The 5,920-nt window shown below is 36.3% G+C and overlaps 1 non-coding gene across 1 annotated transcript; it reads left to right on the forward strand.

Moving 5' to 3' along the window:
* Positions 1 to 4,354: 4,354 nt before the first annotated feature.
* On the forward strand, positions 4,355 to 4,426 carry TRNAD-GUC (transfer RNA aspartic acid (anticodon GUC)). The gene has a single exon. It is a non-coding gene; the product is annotated as a tRNA-Asp (tRNA).
* Positions 4,427 to 5,920: the final 1,494 nt, after the last annotated feature.

The raw sequence follows: 5,920 nt of genomic DNA on the forward strand, positions 1-5,920 counted from the left end.
AGTCAGTCCGTGTCCTAAAAAGTTTGGCTGCAACCGAACCAACCTTCTTTTTCAAATAAATTTCTGCCAAACCCTAATAATTAAATTTTAAAATCCACACAACCACAATAATTAATCCTAAATAATAATTACTGAATTCTGCTAAATACAAAAAATTAATTTCGAAGTTCACAAGTAGAAATATTCATAAAGTGAAATACCTTAAAACGATACTGTTAAGTAATGTATCCACCTACCTTGACAAGAATCAGATACATTTAGGCTTATATTTGCCTCTTGTTTCTTTTAAATAAAAGTTTTCCAGAGAACCACCATGAGAATTTGGAGGAAAAACACAATCTGAATAATATTCTTCATCAGGCAAATTTGTTCAGAAGGAAATATTTTCAATGGAATATTTGCCTACCTAACTGGTTAAGTGAAAGGAGGGGCGTGAAGGAATTTTGAAAATATTACTTCCCTTTTCGGATTGTTACCCAACAACCTTTGGGAGCTAGAGGATATATCCCTCTATGCACTTGTTTAAAAAATCGAGTAAGTAATAATAACCAAAAATACTGGCTCTATAGAGCACAATCACTCAGACAAAAATCAATTTTTCAATTCAAAAATTACCAACGCTAGACAAGAAACATAGTAAAGAAATATTAGAAACATCATGTAGAGAAATAAACAGGACAATGACCTCCTTTCTACTTGGAAAATTACCATAAATCATTGATCGAACTTCGTGTTTTTTTGTATAATAACTCCCAAGTGGATTCCTCTCTATAAACTACTCTTTGGTTTCTGTTCCCTAAGTACAATACTCCGCATTTGGCAGCATTAACCTTTAGTTATTATTTTTCAAATCATAGCTGCAGTCGGTACAGTTCCTTTGGGGAAAAATAGCCTGGTTCTTAAAGTTAACCACCTTCCCAACCTTAAAGTGGCCAGCAAATTTTGATAGCTCTTCTTGTATTCCCACATCAGTATTATTTTGGAAGATAAGAAATAAGAGAAGTCCAAGCCATGTTTCCTGCAGGACATCAGGTGGACTTGAGCATGTGAAAAGGCTGCTAAACTCAAATACTGGTTACTCTCTGAAGATTTCCTCAGGAGTAACAAGTGGATAGTGCTGCTTTCGCTCTCACACATACATACATACACCAAACAGTGGAAATGGCAAATTATTTGGGTTCAGTTCCTCTTAGGGATAAGAAGCTACAGGATTTCTTAATTTCATTACCCATTTAAGGGTTTGCATAAATCTTTTACGACGTTAAAGTTGCATATACAGTAAGTTACCATGTGTTCTTCAGAATGCCATATCTATCTAAATGTCCCCGGATTGCACTCTTAATCAATGACTCTTAAGATTTTTCCTACCACTGAAGTCCGACAAACCAGCCTGTAGTTACCAACTTTCACTCTTAGAACCGCTTTTATGTATTGGCGATACATAGTATTTAGGTTTAGGCGTTGTGTATCACCAATACATAAAAGCGGTTCTAAGAGTGAAGTTGGTAACTAAAGGCTGGTTAATCTGACTTCAGTGGTAGGAAAAATCTTAGAGGCAGTGATTAAGAGTGCAATCCGGGAACATTTAGATAGATATGGCATACTGAAGAACACATGGCAATTGGCGATACATTGGCACATTTCCAATCCAAAGATGCCCTCATAATTAAGCTCAATGGTTCAATAAATTCCCTCGCCCTGTCCTGCAACACTACAGAGCATATGCCAACAACTCTGGGAGCCTTACTTGCCTTTATGCACAAAAGTTTCTATAATTACCAATCATCTGTAAATATAGCACCACTAATTTCATATGGCTCAGCCTCTTCGCAGCATGGACGGTGCTTCATCAGTAAAGGAAGAGGAAAGGGATCTGGGAGTTACAATACAGGCAGATATTAAGTTTTCTGAACAGTGTAAGCAGGCAGCCAGGAAAGCCTATGGCGTCCTATCGATGATTTATCGAACGCTATTCTGTAAAGATAGGGAGGTCATAATCCTACTGTATAAGACAATTTTAAAGACCACATTTGGAACACTGTGTTGAAGTACGGAGACCTCATCTGAAAAAAAGACATTGAGAACGGGTCCAAAGTTGGGCAACTCGAATGGTGAAATCAGCAGGACGACCGTGTGAGGAGACTCCGATTACGTGTGCTACAGAGCTTGGCAACCAGGCACCTCAGTAGTGAGCTGACTGAGGTTTATAAGGCTCTGAGGGGAATTAGTAAAATGAATGAAGGTGGAATTCTCACTGTTATAAAGCATTCCATAACTAGGGGTCATAAATTCAAATAACAAGGGTTGAGGTTTACAGTCGTTGATAGCTGGAACAAATTGCCCGGGCATGTAGTTGGGGCTGACAATTTGAATAAATTCAAAGGTTAACTAGATAGTTACCTGTGTGAGGAGGGAAGCATATAATTTGTTTTCTTGTCTACTTGGTTTTTTTTTTTCTTTTTTTTTCCTAGTGCAGCAAAAGCCGGTGGCTTCCTTGCACTATATAGTGAGTACTACTGCTAATACTGTATAAGAAAAATAACATTTAACTTTTTTTTATCCCTCCTGCTTACAGATCAGGGATCGGTTTCTGATGGGTGGGCCCTCCAGAGCAAATTTGCACTTTCTTCCAGGTACTGGAAGAAAGGAACACTGATACACTATTTTTCTATCATTGTATGAAATTAAACTTATTGCCAAGGTTTCCACTCGTAAGCAAAAAAAAAAAAAAAAAAAAGGGGGGGGGGGATACAAAGGATATACTCTGTATTTATTTATTTCCCAGAAATTTTTTACTTCTCTGGAACCCGCGAGATTTCCTGACTCTGTCGCAACCAGATCCTATCTTTGGAGTATTTGGGCCCTAGGCAAAACATTTCCGAGGCCCCTACACACTACTTTAATAAAATAATAATAATAATAATAATAATAATAATAATAACAATAACGCTATAATCCAATATTAGGATTACAGTCAACATAAAAATGTAAAGCATATTTGGTATATTTCTAAGGGTAAAAATTAAGATATATAATACACAACATATGCGTATTCTAAAAAAAAAAAAAAAAAAAAATTATTTTTTTGGTATCAAAATCGAGTTATTTTGATTTTATAAGGAACACCAGCGCTCGTGTTTGTAGTTAAGCTACTGGATATCATTAATTTTGGCTATGTCCATTGCCATTTACGGACTCCCCCCCCCCCTCAAATATGGGTCCCTTGGCACACGCCTAGGTCTAAGATTGGCCCTGGCCGCAACTGTTCGATTTAAATCCAGCCTGGAAGCGCATTTTTTCCCTCTCCCTCTCCTAGAAAGCTAGGTTTTTCATCCTAAAAATAGGCAAAATGACCACCGAAAACAGTCGTAGCCAAGTTCGGATTTACCGAAGTGCAATGTTGCAGCTGCTCTCCTCTCCCCATCCTGGACGGGGAGGGAAGTAAATTCGGGAATACCAAAAATGGAAAAGGATCAATGACAAATATCTGTTTTCTGCGGCATAAATCGCGACATTGGAGTGTAAGGACCTGAGGGAGACATATGTTCATTATTGGATCCTGAGTTATTATTTAGTCATATGGTGCAAGGAAGCCTGAGGCTTACGCTACACCAGCCAAAAAAAAAAAAAAAAAAAAAAAAATTCTGAGTTAACCGGAGAGAGAGAGAGAGAGAGAGAGAGAGAGAGAGAGAGAGAGAGAGAGAGAGAGAGAGAGAAGTAGAAGGGAATCACCAAGAAAGAAAGAAAAGAATGATGATTTTGTTTGTTTGTTTTAGGGTTTTATGGCGCATTAGCATCTAAGGATATAATGCGCAAAGTCAAATGATGATATGCAGCTCAGGACCCTGGGTATGCCAAGCCCATACTCACCAGATATGAGTCCCTGGGGTTGTTATCTTACAGCACGGTTTTTATTTTATTTTTTTTTGCACTCTCTTCAAGGTTCAGGTTCAGAAACTCAAGTTTATGCTGTTTACAAAACCGAGAAAATAAAAAAGTATTCCGTATGCACAGTTTATTGAGGACTACAGAAATAATTATTGATTTTTATTTATTATTTATAAGAGTGAAGTCTCATTCACTTGACGTCTGCAGCACTAGATCTGATTTTTTAGAGCTGTATTTGCTATTGGTTCATAAAGTCTTAAGTAATGCGCATTTTTTTTTTTTTTTTTTAAATCTTCGTTCCCAATGATGTTTCTAGTATTCAGCCTGCATTCGTACCCGAAGGTTTTACATATTGTAAAGTAACACTTAATGTATTAGTTAAAAATATATACATCTTCACAAATATACACAATAATAGTTATTAGGGATCAAATTGAAATTCAATCTTACCGGAACTTTTAACAGTTCCTCGGTAGTATAGTGGTTAGTATCCCCGCCTGTCACGCGGGAGACCGGGGTTCGATTCCCCGCCGGGGAGTAAAGATTTATTTTTATTTTTTTTCCGTTGAATACAATACAAAGCAGAGTGATTTTAAAAAATTATTTTTTTTAAATCACTTCACCATTTCCTCTAACAGATGTGTCAATAGCTATTACAGCGAACAAAATTCTCATGTGGTAGTGTTAATAAGAATGCATTTATTCATCTGCCATGGCTTTGCTTTTGAAAAACAAAAAAATATATATAATCCAATCTGTGCACATAAATGATAGTGCTTATAATTTTAGTGGCTGTGGATTTGAGATAAAAAAAAAAAAAAAACACGTCTAGAAGCATACCATATGATTCCTCTGATATTAAATGTGATTTTGGTTCAAATGATAGAAATACAAGTTATGTGGGAGGAAGGCTGAATAAAGAAAAAAAAAGATTTGCCAGTAAAAGTGGAAAATCTTTTATTGCTGATTTTTCCATAGATATTATTAATAATTTGTAGGCTCATTGCCAGTTCTTGCCTCCATAATGGCATTACGGATGCAAGAACTTGGCAATGCATGATTTCTGGTATGTATATCATATTTTTGCACACAAAGGGATTACTTAAATTACCAAGAATTGTGCTTCATAAAACATTCTACATTGAGCAAACAGGCACATCACATACAACAAAATACTGTAGATGCAAAAGGCATCCCAAATTGACTCATTAATGGCAAATGTAAAGGTGAATATCAAACTAGTTTTTAGTATGGCTGCAACTTTTAGGGCCCAAAACTAGAAAATATTAATGGCCAAACTGAAATTATCTGGCAACAAAAATGAGATATTTGTTGTTAAACGTTTTTCCATGTGATTACCCAGCCAGAACATGAAATAGCAGGACACTACAAATGGCATACAGCACCTTGATGCTAACTTGAATAAGTTTGTAACATAAAATGTACAGGAAAGAAGGTTGTAGACATCAAAAGAGGTAATGGTATGCCCCTCTCTTTACCAATAGCCAATCTCTCCAGTGTGTGTATGCCATACCTCAAGATAATGAAAAAAAACTTGGTAATAAAACTGCATGAGTCAAATATAGCCAAGAATGCTTTGCTTTGCAACCATTGTGCCTTACACTGTACATTAAATTTTGGATAACACTTCATCTGCCAACCACAAATCATGCTGAAATGAACCTTCTTGCTGCAGTATGAAGTCTCACCTTACCTGTTTCTACAAAGCAGAGCTCATCATTGTGAGTACCATTCATTATACAGTATATTGACGTTCACTTTTTTTACAGTGGTAGACCAACTCAGTAGAGCAATTATACATAGAGTTCATAATGATAAGGACTATTGTGTGGTAGCAGTTGTAGATGCAATTCTTACCCAATGGTTTACTAGACATGTGAACCACTGGTATCTATATAAACTTAATTTGATTTCATCAACTTCTGGGATTTGAATTCCCTTAATTTCAGCTTTTGTAAATCAAAATAAGATAACAATGACCAACTGTCTTTCTCTAGGCAGATCCTACCCT

The sequence above is a fragment of the Mastigoproctus giganteus genome, chromosome 10, assembly GCF_048544385.1.
Source record: "Mastigoproctus giganteus isolate SK-2022 chromosome 10, ASM4854438v1, whole genome shotgun sequence".
Taxonomy (NCBI): Eukaryota; Metazoa; Arthropoda; class Arachnida; order Uropygi; family Thelyphonidae; genus Mastigoproctus; species Mastigoproctus giganteus.